Source organism: Equus asinus, chromosome 21, assembly GCF_041296235.1.
Source record: "Equus asinus isolate D_3611 breed Donkey chromosome 21, EquAss-T2T_v2, whole genome shotgun sequence".
Taxonomy (NCBI): Eukaryota; Metazoa; Chordata; class Mammalia; order Perissodactyla; family Equidae; genus Equus; species Equus asinus.
In genome coordinates this window covers 32147993-32173416 of record NC_091810.1, presented here as the reverse complement: position 1 = coordinate 32173416, position 25424 = coordinate 32147993, and the positions used below count along the sequence as shown (strand labels likewise).

The 25424-nt window shown below is 39.7% G+C and overlaps 1 protein-coding gene across 4 annotated transcripts in view; it reads right to left on the bottom strand.

Annotated features, from left to right (window-relative positions):
* Positions 1-25424, bottom strand: part of FRMD4B (FERM domain containing 4B) — a 307930-nt gene that overhangs the window by 201509 nt on the left and 80997 nt on the right. For all 4 annotated transcript variants that reach the window (XM_014836092.3, XM_070492244.1, XM_070492242.1 and 1 more), the window contains exon 2: positions 12457-12584. The gene's annotated coding sequence lies outside the window, so the exon portion shown is untranslated. The remainder of the gene's footprint in view (positions 1-12456; positions 12585-25424) is intronic.

The window sequence follows — 25424 nt, the reverse complement described above, 5'->3', positions numbered from 1 at the left end:
GGAGTCACTTTGCAATTGGGACTATATTATTAAGACACATGACTTGTACTTTGGTCTCTCACCTCTGAATCAATTCTTTCTTTCTTAATTTATTAATGTAATAAACAAATCAATAGACAAAGAAAGGAACAGGCAGTTTTCATAAGAAATACAAATGTAAGAAAATATATTTAATATATTAATATATTATATATTATGTATTCTTATATAATAAATAGAAGAAAAAGCCCTGACTTCACTGATAATCAAAAATACACATTAAATGAATTATATACAATTTTTCTCTTATCAAATTGTCAGAAGCTGAATTATTCTTCTAAGACAAATGAATCGATGTAAGACGTATGCTGACTGCCTTAAATCCCAGTATGAAAATTCATAGTTGAAATAAAAGCAAGCTTTGAAACTGAAAACATGAATGTGAAATTTGCTTAGGTGGACTGGGATATTTTCTGAAGCTAATTTCAAGTCAAAGGGCTGAAAGAATGAATGTAAGATTTTAAATCAAATTTAATAGAAGCAATATAAAAAGTCACAGATGCTGTTCATTTTAACTTTACCTTTTCGTACTCAGGACTTTGGAGCATAGCAGCCTTGGTGTCTCCCTGCCCCTGGCTTCTGTCTTTACTACCTTTTGCCCCATCCCCCTCCCTTCCACTGTGACTTAAGCCAACAGGAAGGTGGGAGATGTGCCAGAGCTTAAAAGATTTCCTTGTCTTTCACAGTTTTTCAGAGTGTTATTCTTTTCTTCACTAATTTCTCATTTATAGTATCCCCATGATGCTTTCTTAACAATCACCAACGTCTCAGTGTCACCTCCTCCTTACGTTGTAAAGTCCTCAAGCACATCTTTTTCATTTCAGAAGCGTATTGCTCGGCGATGACATTTCATAAATGTTAATCAATTCTGCTGCCATAAGAATATGGATGGAGTTAAATTTAACAGGAAACAGAAGCTAGAGAATTAACAGCAAAGTTGAACTTGCTGCTCATCATTTTCGGTCACACTGCCCTGAGGGGAAGAGCGACACTGGCACCTGAAGCCAGCTTTGGAAGCAGATATTCTGTTCACACAGCACCCCCCACTGGCCACTGGGGAAAGTTCACCTCCAATGCGCAATTTAAAATGAAATATTGCCTCTGTTGCTCCACCACCTAAATCTCACGTCTGATGGATCTGGAATTCAAGAACACGTATGGCCTTCTTTTGTCCCCACCTTTCACGATGGCTTCAGCTGAAATGTAAGAGTACTTTAAGAGAGGAATAACAATAGTATCATTCCAGTGCTAGGTGAATTGAACGCCCGATTCCATTCAATCCTCCCAATGATGTTTAATACTTGGTACAAAATAGATGCACAATAATGTTTATTTTATAAATGAAACGAGATAAGTATTAGTATTATCTTTATTTTTCAGAAGGCTTGGAGGGGCTGAGTAGTAACTCACCAAAGGCTGCAAAGCAAGTTAGTGGCAGAGCAAAGAGCTGAACCTCATCTAATTCCAGTGGCCACACTTAATGACTACACTCCACTGCCTCCTTTATTAAATTATTAATGAAGTTTACATATTAATATAAATTAAATATAATGCATTCAATAAAAATATTAAGTTTATTAAAATAAACCTTCAGCATTAAAAAAAAAACACCCATCAGATGATAATTAGTTTCTAAGCCTACCATAGTTGGTTAGGGTTTCTTATCCCTGATACAGCTTTTGCTAAAGTTTGGCAAAGAGCACAGGCTACTTCCTGATCAGCTCATACAAAAGCAACGCGAAGGACACGCTAATTAAAATGGGGCATGTGCCACATGATACCAATAACCATCAGAAGTTAAAGAACGGAATGGGCCAAGTTTGGAGCCTCCAGCACATGCTGGGATGTAACAGCCCCCTCTTCCAATTAGGCGCAGCCCCTGTACAGTGTGCTATCAGAAGGGATGGATAAGAAGATGACATGGCTATAACGGGGACTTTCATTATTGTGGATCTAAATGAAGACTGTTTAAAGCCTGTGTGTGTGTGTGTATCTGGTCTGTGTGTGTTTTGGGTAGAGGATGAGGGAGATTAAAATCATCTGTGAAAGTCACCACAGAAGGTTCTAGAGACGGGTGGAATTTATACCCTAGGCGTGCATGAGAGAATTTCCCCACTCACATTAATAGCCATCTATTGGTAATGCCTGCCCGGAGCCCAGTGTCAGGAAGGATTATGAGATGGGTTCTGAGTTCTACAAAGAAAGCATGCTGTGTTGATTAATAATGTCTGCCCTGGCACAGGAAGTGAGGGCGGCACATTTATTGCATATTTAATCAGGACTAGAACATTCACAGGACCGCCCTGTCTGCTCATCACCACAGAGGTACCTCAGAGTTGCCAACCAGGACTGAGAGACAAGATCACAGTGCAGACCTGGGAAATTTAGACAGAACAGAATCTGAGCCGTGAAAACAGAAGGGTCTGTGAGATTCATCCTCAGTTGTGATAAGATAAGCCCACAGATGCTCTGGGGGCCGAGATGACAGAAAACAGGAGAGGCAAAAAAGCCAAGCAATATGGCTGAGAAGTTGCCTTCTGTGCTGGTCCGAGAGCTTGGCAGATTTGCTATTCCTTCTGCTCGGCCTCACAGATTTTGGAATTGTGACTCTTTACAGGGCTTCTTATTTTTCTTATTTCTTTCCATCATCCCTTGAAAGTTTCTAGCCAAGTCTGCTTGAAAATGTCAGCCTGTCTCAGGCGTGCTGAGGGGAAATAAAGAAAGTTTGGGTCAATGTTTAAGTCAGACTATAAAGGAGGCACGACACTGCCCCCTGGTGGTACATCTGGAAAATCCGTAGTACGAGATTCCCAAAAGTGTTCCAGGGAGCACAACCCCTCATGAATTTCCACAGGAGAAGTACTCTGTGGTAAAATAACTCTGGAAAACAACTTTATGGTATAAAACATATACTTATATATTATTTAATATACATATTATATCCCTTTCTTGGCAATTCACAGTATTTATTATTAGTACGTTAAGTCCATAAGACATCCTGCAGTAAAGAAACTAACTTCTTTTAATTCAGCGTTTCCTAAATTTATTTGACCATAGACATAAATCTTTTTCTTTTTTTAATTAATCTACCATTTTAGGAGACATGAATTTTGGGGGAAGGAAAGACCATGAGGTCATATTTTCTCTTTCCAATATGGAGATTTCCTTTCGAGACCTTTTCTGTGAGAAGATCTAGAAAATCTACATTTTTATGCGGAGCATTCCCTTGTGTCTCCTTTACGACTGGCATTCGTAAAAAGCTGGGTAAATGTTAAAGAGTAATTTCCAGCTGGAGACAAATTATTTATATGGTTCAGGTCACAGGCTGCTACTGAGAGAAGCTAACAGGATATCAATACAGTCAAGCTTTCCAGTTATAACTGTCCAGTAGAAATCCTAGAAATGATCACAGGTTATAGACAGCTCTCTTAATACTAATGCTCTTCAGAGTCAGGAAGTACAAAAACTTAGTGGCTCAGAGTGCTGTGGGCTCGGGAGCCATATTTCCAGTGTTTGACCACCAGCTCTGCCTCTCAGCAGCTGTGTAACCTTGGGAACGAGACATAACCTCTCTGTTCTCAATGTCCTCATCTGTGAAATGAAAGTAACAGTATTTCCTAGTTCTGTTGAGGATTAAGTGGGTTAATACATGTAAAGCCTTAAAAGACTGCCTGGCCGTTGGCTAGTAATTTGCTGTTTCTGAATTTGCACTACTGAAGTCAGAAGTATGAGGCATCATTGAAAAGAAAAATAATAGAATTTTTTTTTCCTTTTAAAAATATTGTACTTTTGGTTTAGGCCATGATGGCATTAAGAAATTTTGGCTATCACTAAAATGTATTAGGGTGATATTTTAAACTATTAACTTTTTTTATTTGGAAACACTTGAGATTTTTTCCTCTTTTTAATATTTTTTTAAAACTCTGTATGACTCCACTCATAGGTGGTAGTTAACATATGGACAAAGAGAACTGATCGGTGGTTGCCAGGGGAAAGGGGGGTGGGGGGAGGGCACTAGGGGTGAAGTGGAGTACCTACAACATGACTAATAATGCTGTACAACTGTAATTTCACAAGGTTGTTAACTATCATAACCTTAATAAAAAAAACTGTGGTAAAATATACATAACATAAAATTCGCCATTTTAACCTTTTAAAGCGGCATTAAGTACATTCACATTGTTGTGCAGCCATCACCACCGTTCATCTCCCAAACATTTTCATCTTCCCAAACTGACGCTCTGTATCCATTACACAGAATCTCCCCATTTCTCCCTCCTCTCAGCCCCTAGCAACCTCCAGTGTACTTTCTGTCTCTGAATTTGACTATTCTGGGTACCTCATATAAGTAGAATGACACCATATTTGTCCTTTTCTGTCTGGCTTATTTCACTTAGCATAGTGTCTTCAAGGTTCATCAATATTTCATTCCTTTTCAAAGGTAAATAATATTCCAGTGTATGCATATACAACATTTTGTTTATCCACTCATCTGCCATTGGATGCTTGGGCTGTTGGGAAGAGTGCTGCTAAGAACATTGGGACACAAATATCTGTTGAGGTCTCTGCTTTCAATTCTTCTGGGTATATAACCAGAAGCGGAACTGGTGAATCGTATGGTGATTCTATTTAATTTTTTTAAGGAATCGCCATACTGTTTTCCACAGCGTCTGCACCATTTTACATTCCCACCAACCGTATACAAGAATTACAATTTCTCCACAGCCTCATCAACACTTTTTTATATATAAATAGCCATCCTAATGGATGTGAAGTGGTATCTCATTGTGGTTTTGATTTGCATTTTCCTAATGATTAGTGATGTTGAGCACTTAACATTTCACAGTGGTTTTCAAGCAGACTTCCATAGGAGGAGCACACACTTTAATCTCTAGCACTCATTTGACATTTAGATTTTCCTGTATTCATGCATCTTTGATGCCTTTACAGTTATTCCTTCCTTTTAAAGGAAAAAAGGACTTATGTCTGTTGTCTTTCTATTTATTTTAACCAAAGAAATGTTTAACAGTTAACTTACAGGAGTGGGTAATGACAGCTTTAAATTTTCAACATCACAAAATACTCTTAGTTTGAATATTTTCCAAAGTTAGGCATTAATTTTGAAACAAAAAAACAATTTTAAAAATAAGAAAAATTAAAAAATTTTTGCCATAATGTTGTGAGACCTCAGAGCCTAAGGAAAGTTTGTTTGTTTCAATCAAACTTCAGCAGGAAATTTAGGCACCAGCAGAAACATATTAAATTCCTCAACACTTAGTGTTCTAAACGCCGGCCAGTCTCCCAGTATCTGTTCCAAATCCTGTTACTTACACCTAATGACTGTCTATTAAATGCCCGGAAAGATCTTTAAACTATTGTGTTTCCTTTTTAGTTTATTAATTAGTATATTTTACCTTAAATGTATTTTAACCAACTGTTGTATCCAAAGTCTAGAAGCTACATGTTTCTCAGCAGACTCAAAAAATTATTTAGAGCTAAAAAACAAGCAACCAACTTGCTGGCTTCTAAATACGAAAAGAACACTGCCCAATCTAAAGTAATAAATATTTAACTTAATGTTTACAAAAGTTAACATATTGTCAACTTCATTATTTGATAAGTGTAGTATTCGTTAAATCGCATTATGTTTTAAAATGATTTTTAGGTAAGAGTTTTTACTCGGCATGAATCACCAAGAATGCATGATGAGTCCTGAAAAATTATAGTCAATAATAAATGAAATAAGTTCCTTATAACAAACAATTTGAACAACAAAATTATAGGGTCTTTAAAAAATGTATAGTGTAAGAAATTATTTTTAATGTGGAATATATGTACATTTTAAAGATTGGCACCTGAGCTAACATCCGTTGCCAATCTTCTTTTTTTTTATTCTTCTTCTTCTTCTCCCCAAAGCCTCCCAGTACATAGTTGTATATTCTAGCTGTAGGTCCTTCTAATTGTGCTACGTGGGATGCTGCCTCAGCATGGCCTGATGAGCGGTGCCATGTCCATCCCCAGGATCCGAACCCGCAAAAGCCTGGAGCGCGCCAACTTAACCACTCAGCCAAGGTGCCAGCCCCTATGTATGTACATTTTAATATGCTTGGTATCATGTGGGGTGGATATCTAAACGTAAGAATTCCTAGGGTGGCTGACAAATATTTTAAAATATCCCTCACTTTGTAATAGATCAAATTAAAACAAGTTAAACACATTAAAAACTTCCGCTCTTTGAAAGACATTGTTGAGAAAAAGAGAAAACAAGCTAGCAGCTGGGGGAAAATATTTGCAAAGCTTACATCTGATAAAGGACTTGTATCCAGAATATATAAAGAACTCTCAAAACTCAACAAGAAGACAAACAACCCATGAAAAACGCACAAAAAATTGGGTCAGACAATTCACAGAGAAGATATACAGACGGCAAATGGGAACATGAAAAGATATTCAACATTATTTGTTATCAGAGAAATGCAAGATAAAGCACAATGAGTTACTACTACATACCTATTAGAATGGATAAAATGAAAGACTGATCATATTGACAAGGATGTGGAGGAACTGGAAATCCATGCAGTGCTGGGGGAATGTAAAACGATACAACCACTTTGGAAAACTGTTTGGCAATTTCTTAAAAAGTTAAACATACACCTACCATATGATCCAGCCATTCCACTCCTAGGTATTAGCCCAACAGCAATGAAAGCATATGTCTCTATGAAGACTCGTACATGAATCTTCACAGTAGCACTATTCATAACATGAAAAACTGGAAACAATGCAAATGTCCATCACAGGTGAGTACAGAAACAAACACGGTTTATTCATATAAACCCTGAGTGAAAGATGCCAGACAAAAAGAGTATGTACTGTATGATTCCATTTATATAAAATTGCAGAAAATGCAAATTGATGTATAGTGACAGAAGCAAGATCAGGGGTTGCCTGGGGCAGGAAAAGGGCTGGGCTGGGTAGGAGGGAGGCATCACAAAGGGGCCCAGGGAAACTTTTGGGAATGATGGATATTTTTTGGTTTTGTTTTTGCTCTTTTTTGTGAGGAAGATTGGCCCTGAGTTAACATCTGTTGCCAATGTTCCTCTTTTTGCTTGAGGAAGATGGTCCTGAGCTAACGTCAGTTCCAGTCCTCTTCTACTCTGTATATGGGATGGCACCACAGCATGGCTTGATGAGCGGTGCATAGGTCTGCGCCTGGGATCCGAACCTGCAAAACCTGGGCCACTGAAGCGGAGCATGCAAACCCAAACACTACGCCACTGGGCCGGCCCCGGTGATGGATGTTTTCATTATCATGATTTTGGTGATGGTTTCTTGGGTGTATACACATTTCAAAACTTATCAAATTGTACACTTTAAATATGTGCAGTTTATTGTAGACCAGCTATACCTCAATAAAGCTGTTAACAAAAGTCCTTAATTGTAACAATTCAATAACACAGCAATTCAACAATACACAGTTACATAAAAAATGGAAACAATCTCCTTTCATCTGATGCCATCTATCAGATAACCTCCTTGAGGTTACCAATATGGATGGCCTGGTGTTGCATATCCTTCCTTACTTTCTCTTTACTTACACAAACTTATGGCCACATTATAAGGTTTAAACTTTTTATAAAATGGGTAACCCATTAAAATGGGGTTTTTTTCCCTGCAACTTTATCAGGGTTTTAAAAAAATCTCTGATTATGCATAAAGGTTTCTAGGTTTTCTGATATTGTGGCTCATTTTTTAATAAGTAACATGCCTTAACTACTTTATACCAAAGAAAGGGATGTAAGACTACAAATAGAAGCATCTTGCTTTGCAGTAAATTACTAGAAAGAGGAGTCAGTCTTCACTGAGGAGAGATGAGACCAAACTCTTTCTATAGTGCAAGACTGTTTTTGCACAAGATGTAATTTAATCTAAAAAAAGAAAAACTGTTTTATGTTTTAAACTATAATTAAATTCTCACTTCAGGTTAAACATTGCACGGGGATGTTAGACATGAGCAAGTTCAAGTGCAAACAGATCTTTCCAGATTCTTTTAGTTGCACAAGCTAGAAAATTGTACCAACTCCAAAGTTTTACACCAGATCAGGATGACTTAAAAAAAACCTTCAATTTAAAAAATTACGAAATATACGCTCACTGTGAAGAATGCAAAAACTACACAAGTATACATGACAAATATACTTCTCTCCTGCTCTTGCCCTAATTTCATCTGTCAGACATATCACTGTTGACACTTTGAAGGTATCTTTCCAGACTATCTGGTCTGCGTGGGCACACATGCACGGGTTTTCCTGCTTTTATTTTTTGTCTGTTCATTTGCTTTTTCTTTAAAGTTTTGTTTTGAAAAATTGTGGTAAAATATATATGACATAAAATATTCAATTTTAACCTTTATTTTTGGTGGGGAAGATCAGCCCTGAGCTAACATCTGTGCCCATCTTCCTCTATTTTATGTGGGACGCTGCCACAGCGTGGCTTGATGAATGGTGCTACGTCTGCACCCGGGATGCGAACCTGCGAACCCCTGGCTGCTGAAGTGAAGTGCGCAAACTTAACCACTACACCCCTGGGCCGGCCCCATAATTTTAACCATTTCTAAGTGTACAATTCAGTGGCATTAATTACATTCACAACATTGTACAGCCATCACCACTATCTATTTGCAAAACTTTTTCATCACTCCAAACAGTACCCATTAATCAGTAACTCCCGTTCCTCCCTCATTCCAGTTCCTGGTACTCTCCAATCTACTTTCTGTCTCTCTACATTTGCCTACTTTAGATATTTCATATAAAGGTATTCTAGAAATTTCTAGATGTATGATATATCTAGATAATTCATACATATTCGAGATATACAATATTTTTGCGTCAAATATTTCATACAATATTTGTGTCATTAGCATAATATTTTCAAGGTTCATCCATGTTGTAGCAGGTATCAGAACTTCATTCTTTGTTATGACTGAGTAATATTCCACTGTACACCAAATTTTGCTTATCCATTCATCTGTTGATGGACACTTGGGTTTTGGTCATTTGCTTTTAACAAATGTGATCATAACATACAAAATTTCATCAGCTTTTTCCCTTTCCCTTAATATATTTTAGAGGTCTATCCTAACGCTTTTTACAGGCCACATGGTATTCTACTAGATGGAAGTACCATCATTTATTTACTACTCTTCTATTAGTAGATATATAAACTGCAGCCACATTTTTGCTATTAAAACAGTGCTAGAGTGAACATATTTCTGAATACATGCTTTTGTATTTGTACCATTTTGTCTGGAAGATAAACTCCTAGAAGTTCTATTGCCTGGTCAACAGGAATGTGCATTTAACACTTTAATAAATACTGCCAAGTTAGCTTCCAAAAGTATTGCCTCTATTGGCATTCTCATCAACAGCGTCTATGAGAGCCTTTTCGTCCATAAGCTTCCTACAAGGAGTCTTTAGACTTTCTTTCGTCCTGACTAGTCTGACAGGTGATGACCTTGGTTATTTAGGGCAGGTATGGGGGGGATGTGCACGTATGCAATGAGGACAGAGAGTGCTCAGGGGTAGAATGTGAGGCTGCCAGAGTCCTCCAGCCTTATCTGGACGACTCTTCATATGGATTCAAGGCAAAGAACAAGATCCCAGTACAAGCAGGACCAGAGGGCTTCCGCTTGTTACTGTAATCAGGGCTGATAATCAGTAGGAATGCACTCCAGCAGGTGCGCTTCATGTTAAAATACTGAAGTTCCTCCATAGTGGTTGGCAGTTAATCACTGCCCTGACCCTACTACCCTCGAACCCCACGCCACCTCCCCACAATCCAGTAACTGAAGAGTAAACACTGCCCAGCACTATGGCCGAGGTCCATGCAAGTGGATCCTTATTTGTTAGTATTTTGAATATCGCTCCTGTCTACATGAGTAAATTTTTTGTGAGACCCATTGATCCACTCCTCTCTATTTTGGAACCTCCAGCGCTGTAAAGCAATCGTCTATCTCAACTACAAGACCTCAGCTCCAGAGGACAAGGAACCTGTGTTTCTCATTCATTCTTTCACTCCCAAAATGGTGATCAAGCGCCTCCTATACGGCAGTTGCTGGACCAGGATCCCAGAATATTAGTGGGAAAAGACAAAGATTGTCCCAGGCCTCATGGCACTAACATACCCGTAAGGAAGGTAGGTGAAAAATAACTGAAGAGACAAATCAAGAAAAGAATTCCCAATAGTAACGAGTGCTAGAGAGGAAACAGGCTCTGAAGATGAGCTAATGAATGATTAACTTCCGCCCTCATTGCATATCTATGCCTCCTCTCTTATACCTACTTTAAATAACCAAACTCATCACTGGTCAGACCAGCAGGGACGAAAAATTTTGAACACTCTTTGTTGCAAGGATATGGACAAAAAGGCTCTCAGTTACTGTTGATGAGAATGTCAGTAAGGGAGATATTTTTGGAAGATGTCACAAAGGGGGCTGCTCTTTAATACAGAAGCCAGAGAAACTCCAGTCTGAGATTGGAAGGAAAAGGCAAAGGAGTCAGGCGCAAGGGAGGGAGAACGCCCAGGCTGCACGGGTAGAGGGTACGAAGGTTCCAAGTGGAAAAGAGCTGGTGTGATGGAGAGGGTCTGCAAGGAGGTCAGAGTGAGCATGGAGAGCTGAAGGCGTGAGGCTGGACAAAACGGCTAGGACCAGGTCACACCAAACCTTACAGATTATAGCAAAGAGTGTGAGCTGATCTGATTTGTAATTTAAGATCCTGCATCATTTAAGTCTATATTCTCAATACTTCTCTAAGTCCCTAAATTGGTAAGAGTCTGAGAAATGCACTGAGTCCCCTGGAACTTTCTTTTACCTCTGCCTGGTGCCCATGGGTTCCTGTGCCAGCCACTTGGACAGCGCAGATAAGCCCAGGGTTAGAAATATTACCGTCCACTTCCCCAGTATTTTTGGAGTTCTTCCATATTTCTACTCCCCCAAAAAATAAACAACTGAAGTTTCCATCCCTGAAATATACTTGACTTCACTCAACGATAAAACCAGCTAATAATTACTGAGCACGCTTTATGTGCTTGGCATTCTTCCAAGTGCTTTGTATATATTAGCTAATCTCACCTATTCATCCTCACCTACTCAAGGAAACTGAGGCAAAGGAACATTAACCATTTTGACCACAGGCATATAAGTGGTAGTTGGAAGAGCAAGAATCTCCAGTCCATGGCCTTGACTGCTACATACGGTCCCCTCCAGCAGGGGGTGGCATGCGGAAGTTGCAATTCTATCATCATTTCTTTCACTCGAGGAAGCCTTCTGAGAAGACTGTGTAAATGCTGTGTAACCTGTTGCACATTCTACTTGTGCACAATTCACACTTTTGCACACTGCACATCAATACCCTTCAAACCACCTTCGCCTGTCAAATGTGAACTTCTGAGATCACTTAACAAAACATCTTGAGATATCATATGATAGTGCTGCCCACATGCCTGGCACATTACCATCATTATGGCAATGCTTGGGCAACCATTGAAATATATCATTTCCCCCCTTATTATATTCTTTTTTTTTTTTTAAGGATCAGCACCTGAGCTAACATCTGTTGCTAATCTTCTAATCTTCTGTCTTTTTTTTTCTTCTTTTCCCCAAAGCCCCCTGTACATAGTTGTATATTCTAGTTGTAAGTCCTGCTAGTTGTGACATGTGGGACGCCGCCTCAGCATGGCCTGAGGAGCCGTGCCAGGTCCGCGCCCAGGATCGGAACAGGTGAAACCCTGGGCCACCAAAGCGGAGCGTGCAAACTTAACGACTCGGCCACGGGGCCGCCCCCTTCCCCCTTATTATATTCTAAAAAGCAGTGGAAAATGGAAAAAAATTCCAAAGTATTGATACTAAAGATACAAAGCACACCTTTACTACTACTAAGCTAAGGATGAAAATCACTGCATGTATAAAGATAATCAACAGTTAGCTTGCTCAGTTGTTCACTGGACTTAAGCTGGTCAAGTGTTTAACTGCAAATAAAAAGAAAATAATTTTACAAATGTGTGTATAAAGTATTGGAAATATATTGTAGGAAATGTGTGTACCACACAGTACAGTTAGTACATTTTTTATTTTGTTTTTTGTTGGTTCTGCTCTCTGGGAAGAGAACCCCTTTATCAAATCTATTATTCAACTTTTGGGCATTTACCTTTTATTTGAGAGTGGGGGACTAATTGTATGTACTAGTTTTCTACTTCATTGTCAGCAACATAAATATTTTGCTGGTAGATCGTATCATACATCATCTCATCTCCTATCCCCACTTGACAAGTCTATGTGAACTCACACACGAACACGCATGAAGTCACTTTCCTGCTCTAACATAGCAGAGGTCAGCGTTTCCAGAGACGTCCACTTACCTTTAACTAGTAAGTATTATACCGCCTTCCTTTTGTTCTCACTGCGTTAATCTTTGGATTTTGTTTGCCATGCACAGCCGTCATCTTTTTCTTTCACACATTCTTTCTTCTCGATTTTTCATCAAAGCCTGTAACACGGAAAAGAGAAGCTCCTTAATTTCTGTAGATACATAGGAAAGAACTAGAAATCTCAAGTCAGTGACACTTCTAATTTATTTCTAAATTTCCCCTGGATGGCTATAGTTTAATCACAGTTTAAGAAATTCACCTAATTAGATAAGATTTAGAATAGTGCTCTCTCAAAATACAAATGAAATTGAGGCTATTCTCTTTAATAACTAAAGATTTCATACTGATCTGGCTTCTTACATAATGCCTTTCATGGAATAAATGGTGTTAGACTTCTACTGTCTCTGTAGGAGGAGATTCTGAAGCGCTAAAAGTTATCCACGGTCAATTGTAAAATCAGGGCTGTCAAAGTGGGAGAAATCAATAAAACATCACCTTAGAATCCATGTTTCAGAACTACCGAAACCAGGATGGCACTCCCAAATCTCATTTTTAACAGATGTCAGTTGTGGAGAGAATGAAATGCATGTCATGAATACTGATGAAATTTAGTGTGTATATTGCACCATAAGATAGTCATTTATATGTATTTGTCATTCTCCCCATAAAAGAAAAGGAAACAGCTTTTCCCCAGAAGCTCTCCTTAAGTCAGAAACACATTTCCCCTTGTCAACTGTGGGCCCAAACTGTTTCACACACACAAGTGTACAAAAACTGGACAAGAAGAAGAGGGTGGAAGCAGCAGATGTGGTATTCATTGTTCTGCCATGAGGTTAAATGAAACTACTGTGGCGCCATCCCCACTGCACCTCCCATCCCATCTGGCCCTCGACGCTTCCCTGATGTGGGCGCAGGCGTGAGGTGGAAGATGGCGGCAGGAAGCAGAAAGAACTCAGTAGGATTTGTTCACACGCACTGTTGCTCCCACTCTCCTAACTGATGCCATATGACAAATTCATCTTTTCTAACAGGAACTAGATAGTCAAAGAGCTCAACTACAATGAGAGCATGTGTAGGTGGGGAGCTTCTTGTAGGCAATATTTTTCAGTAGCCTTTTAGAATGAAAACAGAGGGTTTTAGGAACAAAATAGTTCACTTATCTTTGAACTCTTAAAGCTAATAAGAGGCTAATTTTATGTTAGGTGTTTGAAATTAAACATTAAAATGATAAAATTAAATTTAAATAGTGAAATCAAATGTTGCTAGAGTGTAGTCCTGAGGATGGGGTTATGGTTTGGGGAGTTCTAAATCAGGATGGGGACCTCTCACACCCAGTCATCCCCTTGGTGCCCATGACTTTTAGGTAAAACATTGGGCTTAGAAAGAATACACTAGAGGTTTGTTATAGTTCAAGCCCCCACTTTACAGATAAGATAAATGAGGCTCAGAGAGACAGAAAGTGACTTACAAAGAGGGAGACCTGGGACTGCAACGACTCAGCACATTTTCTGCTTATCGAACCATCTCCCTATAACTGTCACGTGTCCACCAGGCAACAAAAGTTCCTTGAGAGGTGAAGCCTTGGAAATAAGGATATAATAAGCAGCGTCTAGCATCCTGTGTAAGGAGCTAGTTAAGTCTCTTACTTCTTTAGCTGTGTTAACAGCTGTCAGTTCAGATCACAAGGGCAGAAAAGAGAAATAAACAGATACTTCCTGATTGTCTAGAAAAGCTACCATTTATTGAGCACCCACTCCAAGCCACAGCGTGTCAGGCACATCACTCACATTGCCACTACTGCTTCTAGGACATACTATAGATATAATTATAATACAGATAGTAGTATACCATAAAGATGAGGAAACGGGGTCAGGGAAATATGATACGTTGTCTGAGTTATACACATCTGGTAAGTTCTCTGATCCCACAGCCCCAAGCACACTGACTTCCTGCTTACAGTAAGCATCGCTATAAACCAAGGAAACATGCATCTGTTTGAAAAGCCCAGTGCTCAGGAATAGAAACAGAGTGGACAGTATTTGTCAAGAGACAAAAGAGAGGAAGAGCTAAGAGGTAAGAGCAGTATGGGAATATATTCTATAGTGACTCAACCTGCAGGTGGGATATGTCTTAAAATCTCTGGACATACCAAATATGCAAATGTAATTAGAGCACATTATAGAACTTCACCCATAAAATTCAAGTAAAGATACTTGTGATATTAGGTACCTGAGGATAAACAAAGAAGGTCAAGGTCTCAATGAGTTAGAGTAAATGAGATATGATCACCCACTGAATTGGGATCACCGCTTGGGATGCGTAACAAAATACCACACAATGGGAGACTTCAACAACAGACATTTATTATCTCACAGTTCTGGAGGCTGGAAATCCAAGATCAAGGTGTGGAGGGGCATTAGCCAGCGTGCCCCTTTAACGGCTATGTGTCCTTAAAGCTTCTTCTCCGGGCTACATGCCAACAGTCATGATGATAGCAGTCCTGGGCTTGGCCAACCCAGCTGCTTTCTCTTGGGATAATTGACACCAAGACCCTCAGGGTCTCGGGGAGGGAGTCGGGGAGGCTCTGGTCCTTGGAATGTAGGTCATACAGGGATAATCCCCCTTGGCAAGCATGCAGCCTTTGTTCCTCTGCCTAGTTAAGCAAGCTTCTCTTAGGGGGCAGCTGCGGGTGCACACTTCCGTCCAGCCGGCCACCACTGGATATGCTCCCTGTAAGTCAGTCCCGGTAAACCTATATGTCTCGTTCGCAGTCTCCGGGTCATTTCTTCGGGCTCTCGGCAAGATACCCCGCCACCCTAGCCCAGCTGGGCTTGTGGCCTTATAAGGTGCCACCAAGGGTCGGTTTCTCCTGAGGCCCCCCTCCTTGGCTTGCAGATAGCCACCCTCTTGCTGCCTCTTCACATGGTCCTTTCTCGGTGTGTGCACATTTCCGGTGTCTCTGTGTCCAAATTTCCTCTTCTTATAAGGACAGTAGTCAGATTGGATTAGGACCCACCCTAACAGCCCCATTTTAACTTAATCACCTCTTCAAAAGCCCTATCTTAAAAGAGTCACATTCTGAGCTGTTAGGGGTTAGAGCATCAACGTAAGAATTTTAGGAGGACACAGTGCAGTCCATAACACCCACTCTATCACTAGTTCTGGTGCCACAGTAATGAAAATCTGGGTACTAGAAAAGTGACAACCTGCTACATGCCATCAACCTTCAGTGTCACTCATGAAGAGTTGGAGCCCTTTAATTTTTGATTTCAAGAATCCAAAGGTCAGGGCTGGCTCTGTGGCTGAGTGGTTAAGTTCGCGCGCTCCGCTGCAGCAACCCAGGGTTCGGATCCTGGGCGCGGACATGGCACCGCTTGTCAGGCCACGTTGAGGTGACGTCCCACATCCCACAACTAGAAGGACCTGCAACTAAGATATATAACTGTGTACTGGGGGGGCGGCGGGGGGGGGGGGTGGGTCGGGGAGATAAAGCAGAGAAAAAAAAAAAAGATTGGCAACAGTTGTTAGCCCAGGTGCCAATAAAAAAAAAAAAAGCCATCCCATAGATTAGGTTTAAAAAAAAATAAATAAACCAAAGGTCTACTATAGGTTTTAGTTTAAAAAAAATGAAGGAAGGACCATAATTAAATAAACTTTGGTCTAAACCAGGGGTCAGACAACTACTGCCTGCGAGTCATATCTAGCCTGCTGCCTGGTTGTGTAAATAAAGTTTTATTGGCACACAGCCACATCCATTCATTTATGGATTGTCTTTGGTTGCTATGGAGCTGCAACTGCACAGCTGAACAGTTGTGACAGAGACACAAGGCCAAAAGTATTTACTATCTGGCACTTCACAGAGACAGTTTGCCAACTCCTGGTTTAAACTATGTTAATTGAGTTTCTTTATTATAGGATTTTTCAGGGGCTTGAAAAGATATACTTTCAAACTTCAAGGGAGGATATCTAGTAAAATTGCATCTTACCGGGAAGTAGTATCTAAAGTCAGCTCAAACTGAAAACAGTGTCTGGTGAAAATCAACACTGAGAGTCCCTTAAGGAAAGCGCCATGGTAGAGCCCATTATCCCACGTCATCATCAATATAGCCAGTTCTTCTCCAAGTTGTAACAGATGGAATTTTTTTGAGCACTGCATGGAAGAGTTGGCTTAATTTATGGGCCACTTGTATAAAAGGTGCACATCTTTAAATAACAGAATCACTCCCAGCTTGGTGAGATACTTGAAGGAAGTGAGACCAACAAGGAAAGGGGAGATTCAGAATACCATTTTATGCTCACGGCTTGAATTTGCCAAAGTTATATACAAACTTGATCTGACTTTGCTGCAATTTGCATTGTTTCTCAACTTATTTAACCACAGAGCCTCCCTCTCTCATTTTTGCCCCCAAAGAAGACTCTAATAGGACCTATGTTCCATGGAATGCATTTTGGAAAATGCTTGAAATACTCAAAAACATGGGTGTTATGGATCAATCAGTTGGACGAAAGACACTTACAATGCTTTCTTAACATTAGTAGGACAAAGGCCCAATGAGACATCATGTCACGCCCGTTAGGTTGGCTATCTTAAAAAATGGAAGATGGGGCTGGCCCCGTGGCCGAGTGGTTAAGTTCGCGCGCTCCGCTGCAGGTGGCCCAGTGTTTCGTTAGTTCGAATCCTGGGCTCGGACATGGCACTGCTCATCAGACCACGCTGAGGCAGCATCCCACATGCCACAACTGGAAGAACTCACAACGAAGAATACACAACTATGTACCGGGGGGGGCTTTGGGGAGAAAAAGGAAAAAATAAAATCTTTAAAAAAAAAAAAATGGAAGATAACAAGTGTTGGTGAAAATGTAGAAAAATTAGAACCCTTGTACATTGCTGATGGGAATGTAAAATGGTGCAGCCACTGTGAAAAACAGTTTGGCAGTTTCTCAAAAAATTAAACATAGAACTACCATATGATCCAGCAATTCCACTTTCAGGTATATACCCCAAAGAATTGAAAGCAGGGACTCAAATAGATATTTGTATACTGTGTTCACAGCTGCATTATATATTTTATTGTTCACAATAGTCAAAAGGCAGAAAAAAATCCAAGTATCCATCAAAAGATGAGTGGATAAACAAAAGGTGGTATATACATACAATGGAATAGTACTCATTCTTAAAAAGAATGAAATTCTTGGGGCCACCCAGTTGCATAGCAATTAAGTTCGTGTGCTCCACTTTGGCAGCCTAAGGTTTGCAGGCCTGGATCCCAGGCACAGACCTACACACCACTTGTGAAAGCCAAGCTGTGGTGGTGTCCCATATACAAAATAGAGGAAGATTGGCAAGAGATGTTAGCTCAGGGCCAATCTTCCTCACCAAAAAAAAAAAAAAAAAAAGGAAAGAAATTCTGATACATGCTATAATGTGGATGAATCTTGAAAACATTAAGGTAAGTGGAATAAGTCAGATGCAAAAGGACAAATACGGCATGATTCCACTTGTATGAGGTAGCTACAGCAGTCAAATTCATAGAGACAGAAAGTAGCACAGAGGTTATCAGGGGATGAGGGGACTGGGGAACCAAAAGTTATTGTTTAATGGGCATAGAGTTTCAGTTTGGGAGGATGAAAAAGCTTCTGGAGATGGATGGTGGTGATGGTTGCACAACATTGTGAATTACTTAGTGCTGCTGAAATGTACATTTAAAAACTGTTATAAGGGTAAATTTTATGTTATTATATTTTACCACGATAAAAAAAATGCTCAGAAAAAAAAAAAAGAAGTGTAGGAGCATATTTGCAGGGATGGAGATGGGAAGGACTTAAATTGTTTAGACTTCAGTTGAACGTCTCATTCCGCCAAAAAACTGAGGAGCTGACAAATTCCTGGCTTGCTTAGATGACAATATCAAAACTTGGAAGACAGCGGAAGCAACAAGGGGAAGTGTTATTGTAAGAAGAACCTTTGGGTGACAGAGAAATGAAGCAAAAAAGTGGTCACATCCCTTTGGAGTTCAAAGCAGTATCGGCAGGGATGTTGGGGTCCTCACTTGGTTCCTCCGACGCTGGACTCTGCTTCCAGCACTGCCTTGCGCCCCATACTCACCCTTCCACTCATGCCATCCCCTCTCCACTCAACAGCCCAAGAAGGGGCGAAAACAGAGCAATATGCAAAGCACAGTGTGACAAACTTCTGTCCATGTACCCATTGCTCAAAACGAGCAAATGCTGTTGTTTTTCGTATGTATTTCACATCCTGCCTTTACTCTTTTAAAAGACAGAATCACACAGAATTTAAGACCCCTGTCTTAATGCTACTTTCTCAAGTCCAATTCTTCCTTCCTCTTCCGAGGCAACCACTATTATGAATTTGATGGCTATCCGGTTCATGCATGTATGTGTGTATGTATCCAAAACAATATATCCTATAGTCTTGTGGTTTTTAAACTTTTTATAAAGTGTATCATGCTATATATTACATTCTACTCAACAGTTTTTTGAGATATTTTCATTTTACCCCATACAGATCTAATCGTATAGAGCTCTATCCTGAGACTACATCATAGTTTAATTTTCCGTTTCTGGAATGAAGGCTATTTGGCAGTGTCCAGTTTTTGGTCATAATAAAGGATGCTCCAGTGCACACCCTTCACAGTTCTCGTTCGATGCCCAGGTCTCTCCGTTCAGCTATAGAGGTTGTCTAGGCATTCGTATGTGGCAGCCCTGTGTGCGCATGTGTCGCACTTTCTTCTGGTGGGTACCAACTGGGGCAGTCTAGCCCTCCTAGCAGGTATTTGGAAATGAGGGAGAGTTTTTTGTGAGTTGGGGGTGGAGAGCAGGGATGCTAGATAACCTGCAGTGCATGGAGTCCCGAATGACAGAGACTTGTCCCACAAAAAATACCAAGAGCCCCTTCTTTGAGAAACACTGCCGATGTCTGTCTCCGGTAGAATCTCTGTGTTGTAGAATATGTGCATTTTTAAGTCTGACTAGGGAATGACAACTTGCTCTCCCAGGCGCCTGTTTAGCTCAAGTCTGTGCCAAGTCTCATTGTCAGCCTTTTGAATTTCTGCTACTCAGACAGGCGTGAAATGCTATCTCATTGTGACTTTAAACTTGCATTTCCTGATCATATTAGCAATGTGGGAAACCTCTTCAAATTTGTATTGCTCATTCACGTTTCCTCCTCAGGGAAGTGCCTGTTAAGAAGCTGCCCATTTTTCTTCTGGGTAGTTTGAGTTTTCCTTATTGATTTGTAGGAATTTGCTAGAGATTCCAGAAACTTAGCTTTCGTTATTTGGGGTTGCAAATATCTTCTATCAGTTTGTCGCTCGCCTTTTAATTTTATGGTGCTACTTTGTGCAGTTATACATTTTAATATGGTCACATCCATCAGCCTTGTCTTTCTCGAGTGTGATTTTTGTGTTTCTAGCTTACAAAATCTACTCTACCCTAAGAGCATAAAAACATCCTCTATATTTCTCCCTAGAGGTTTTAAATTTTTACATTTTATATTTACATTTTTAATTCATCTCACAACTTTTTTTTGTACAAACTGTGAATTAGGAATATGATTATTTTTTTCTTACGGAAAACCAGTTGTTCCAACACCATTTACTCCTGATACTCCATGTTTCCCACTTTGACTTCCAATGCCTCCTGTATCATATAGAAATGTCCATATTTGGTCAGCCCATCATTGGGCTCTCTATTCTGTCCCATTGATCTATTGTTCAATACCCCTTCACAAATAACACAGTGTCTTAACTACTATGGTTTTATAATAAATTTTGATAGCTAGGAGAAGTCTTCATTCCTTTTTCTTCTTTTTCAAAACTCCCGTATTAGATCCTTGAATTTTTATATTGCCACTCACATTTTAGAATACTGCTGGATTTTTGCTTAGAACAGCAATGAATTTATACTTTTTTGTAAAAATCAACATTTTATGAAATGGATCTTCCCCTTCCATGTATATGGTATATCTTGCCATTTCTTTAGTTCTTTTATGGTTTTCAATAAACTTTTCACTTGAAGTAGTTGCATATCTTTTTAAAACTTACTCTAGGTTTCTATGTAATTTCAAGCACTTAAGTGAGTAAAATAAAAAAAAAAACACAAATCTGAAGATATTGGCTCACCCCTCCGTGAATGTGGCTCTGCTAAGGCTTCCTATTACGCTTGGCATGAAATCCAAACTCCTTCCTGTGGCGTGATTACGGTATGTGGCTTGGCTGTCTGTCTTCCTCTTGAACTTTATCTTGTATCTTCTGTTAGTCATTAAGCTTTAGCCACACTGGTTTTATGTACCCTAAACATCCCAAGCTAATCCACCTTGAGACCCTTGTCCTTGCAGCTTCCTTTTTCTGGAAACTTGTTCCCCGGATATGCACATGGCTGGTTTCTTCTTGCCACTAGGGTCTCAGTTCAGATGTCATCTCTCAGAGAGACCATTCCTCCCTGGCAGAGAATGACTCTCATATCATTCATAATGGCATAGCCCCTTTATTTTTTCACAGCCCTTGTCACCATTTGAAATTATCCTGATTCACTCTTTATTGGTGTTTTCCCATAAGAGACCATAAGCTCTACATAACAGGCGATCCTGTTGACTTGTTCTCTCCTGCAACCTCAGCACCTCAAACAGTCCCTGGCACACAGTAGGTGTTGAATGAATATTTGTTGAGTAAATACATGAGTGAGTGAATAAATGAGGTAACTTGGATCTCCCCTGATCCCCCTTGCTCCTTCTGTGTCCTCTTACATCAACAAAGGAGTATTCCCTTTCTCCCATTGGCTGTACACACACTAGCAAATAAATATTATTATGTAGACATTTCTAGTCTCTCAAAGAAAATACCTTACCTGCAGGAATATGCATAACAGGAGTTTTAAACACATTTATGTTCTCCATATCCAGGTTTCTAAGTGGCTTAAAACAGTGAGGCCCTACTTGCCCATTCACCCCATGTCTACTCTCAAAAGATAACCATTAACAGTTTCTTAGCATATAGCCAGAAACTTTTTATCCATTTACAAATATCTATCTATCTATCTACCATCTATTTATCATATATCTATCATAGATTAGACAATTCGAAGGATTCAGTATAAGAAGTTTTATTCCTATTGACAAAAGTATTATTTTTATGGCTCTGAGTTTAAGAATGCAGATTCCCAGTCCACTCCTAGAGGTTCTGATTCCACAAACCTGGGGCGGGGCACAGAAGTCTTCATGTTTAACAAACACCCTAGATGATTCTGATGCATGTGGTCCAATAATCATTCTTTGAGAAATATTCACCAAAGTCAAGGCAATTTAATGCCATCCTTATTTAATACCATGCAGCCTCCCAAACACCAGGGGGCAGATGGAGCCACACGTATGCCCAGTGACAAGACAGGTCACAGTTTTTGCTGAAGAAGAGGGTGGAGCATATGCTTCTGCCTCCACTGAGACCCCAAGTGCTTATGAAGCCATATAAGATATCAGAGAAGTTCAAAACTGGGAGTGAGGAAACTTGGGTTCTTGACTCCCCACTACCCTGGGCCTCAGTTTCTTCAGGCGCAAAACGAGAAGTTGGGCTAGATAACTGAACAAGTCCCTTTCAGCTCTTATATTTTATGAGAAACTTCAACATGTCATGGATTTCCTTGTGATTGGGCTATGGCTGATTTTTATCCTGTACCTTCCAAATTTTTGAATAAGCTTATATTATTTTTATAATGGAAAAGAAAATAATCCAAAACATCTTAAAAGATAACATTTCTCATGTTACTCAAACAAGATTTTCACAATCTGAGATGATTCTATTCCAGTGTTAAGTTCACTACTCTACTCTCCGTGAATAGAAAAGAAACAATAAAATTTCGATGCATACTTAGCCAACAGATTGTTTGAAAAAATTTAAAATTTGCTTGCATAGACAAAATTGGATCTATGACTCTATATAAGATGGTAAACATGGAACTAAACAGCCCAAAGACCCCATCTCAGCCAAAATCTCATACCACATGGAGAAATTAGCAATACTTAAATATTTAATAATACCTTGTAATTTTTTAGACTTCTGGGCTTCAAAATTTCTGACAAAGTAATTCCCAAGCCATAATTAACAAAAATAGGCAAACTTCCAGAAAGTCTCGCAGAGCAAAAGTCAACTCCTCAGAGCACTTCCCCTGCCGTGAGCATGTCACGAACAGTGACATATAAGCAAAAAACAACAGAAGCCAGAAAGGGCTGGGATCTTGCCCTGAATTGGTGTCTACTGAAAATGGCTTTAGGAAAGGAAGGTTGTGATTAGAAGATCACGACATTTCCAACACCCACTTATTAGCATGTCTGGAGAATCACAGAAGGGTCTTTACAACCAGAATTCCCACCACAGGATGTTTACAAATACTTACTGCTATCCAATCTTCAGGGTAATTCAGTCACTGCGCTAAAGGCGGACAAAGGATGCAAACACCCTAACCGATCACTCCGGGTGGTCTCCTATGAAAGACTCCCACCACCTCTGGGTTGCTCAGGCCATAAAACCATGTATTCCTTTCCCTCATCACCCTACTTCCCATTCATCAGACTCTGGCAGAACTACCTCTAAAACACATCCCCTCAATTTGTTCATACATCCTTATTTCCAATGCCATCATTCCAGTCCAAGCCACTATCTTCTCTCCCTTAGACTAATTCAATAGCCTTCTTATCAGTTTCCCCACATGACCCATGAGACAATCCCTTCTTCACATAGTGGCCATATTTATATATCAGATAATATCTCTCCCCTGCTTAAAACTTTTCAGCATCTTCTGATTTTTATAGAATAAAACTTAAACTCCATCCCCTCTCCACCTTTCAAAGCTGGTTTCATGACAGTCTCCCCACACTGGCCTCCTTTTCCTTCCTTACTTTGCCAAGCCCATTCTCACTTCTTGTCCCCACTGCTTCGATCTCTGTCTCTCCAGATTGTCACATAGCTGGCTCCATCTCATCTTTCCAACTCAACACACATGCCCTGCCCTGACTACTGTATCCTAAATAGTATCAACCTGCATTTGTGTTATTCTCTACCTGTTTATTTCCTGAATGATCCTGAAATTACATTGTTTATTTGATTGCTGGCTCCTCCCCCGACTAGAATGTAAGCTGCACGAGCAGCAAGATCTTGCTTGTCTTTTTCACTGCTAAATCCCCAGAGCCCAGGACAATGCATACAGTAGACACTTAGTGACTTTTTGTCAAATGAATGCATGTGTTGTTTTAGATTAAGTCAGGACCCAACTTTCCAACGCTCCTTGTCCATTCAGAGTCAAAACTCAATTTCTTGCCCGGAAGACAAGTTGTTAATTTTCAGAAGAGACGTATCTCTCTCTATGAATATCTTCATCATTATCCCACAAATAGGTGAGCGTCTCCGACACAGAGCTCACTGCTCTGAAAATAGACGATTCTTTGGAGATGTGAAAGGAAACGTGAACCTCGTTGACAAGCTAAGACGACTTATAGAATGTGTCTTGACTTGGGGGAACGATCGGTTGTCACTGCTGGAAGTGAAGGCTTAGAGTCTGAGTGGGTTGATCGGTATGTCACATGGCCTGAGGCAGGTGGATATTTTTAAAGTGCTAAGGAAATTTGCTGAGATACTCTGTGCTCCTGCCAGACGTTCAATATGGGGAGTTAACTTGGGACTCAGATAAGAGGATCAGCTAACCGCAATTTTATTTTTATTTTTTTCCTAACCATAATTTTAAATGGGCCCCATTTCAAAGTAATTTCACTCTGACTTGTAGAATGAACTGCAGAATGGTAGTGACAGCCATTTTTTTGCACAGTACCATGATTAATAATTTACTTTTACATATTCATCATTTCTTTTGTTTCTCAGGACAATTCCAAAAGGTTGGCCACATGTAGTTATTATACCTCTTTTATATCTATGAGACTCATGATCTCACAATGAGGAAATACCAAACTTGATTTGGAATCAAGATCTTAGAAGATCAGCTTCTAGAAATGCTAATGAAGCAACAAGAGAGAAATGGCTAAAGGCATTTTAAAAATCAACTTTACTGAGGTATAATTTACACACAATAAAATACTCCCATACTCTCATTTTAAGTGATGAGTTCATCGGATTTTGACAAATATATACACTCCTATACCGAATAGCACAATCAAGATATAGGACATTTCTATCCCCTGAAAAGTTCCTTCATGTCCCTTTGCACTCTATCCTCCCCATCACCTCCTCCTCTGTCCCAGGCAGCCAGTGATCTGTTTTCTGTCATGATATATTAGCGTGGTTTTTCTAGAATTTCAGATGAATTGAGTCATACAGTCTGAACTATGTTTGAATCTTGTCCTTTTGCTTGGCATAATGTTTTTGAGATACATCATATTGTTGCATATATTAGTAGTTTGTTCCTTTCTTATTGTTTCCTTTTATTTTACAGTATTCTGTTAGATGGCTATACCCCAATTTGTTTATCCATTCTCTGCTGAAGGATATTTGGATTTTTTCCAGTTTGGGGTTATCATGAATGCAGCTGCATAAATATTCCAGTACAAGTCTTTGTATGGACACATATTTTCATTTCTCTTCTGTAAATACCTTGGAGTAGAATGGCTAGATTCTATGATATGGATATTTTTAATTTTATAAAAACTGAAGACTGTGTTCCAAAGTGGTTTTACCATTTTATGTTCCCATCAGCAGTGGATGAGGGTCCCAGTTGTTCCATATCCTCACCAACACCTGGTATTGTCAGTCCTTTAATTTTAGCCATTTTAATAGGTAGGAGATGGTATCTCATTGTGGCTTGAATTTGCATTTCCTTGAGGCTAATAATGTTGAGCATCTCTTTACATGCTTATTGCCCATTTGCATAACTTCTGCAAAGGGCAGTTGGAGAGGTAAGATATATAAATAATTTTATTTCTCATGTGCAAGAACTTGCTT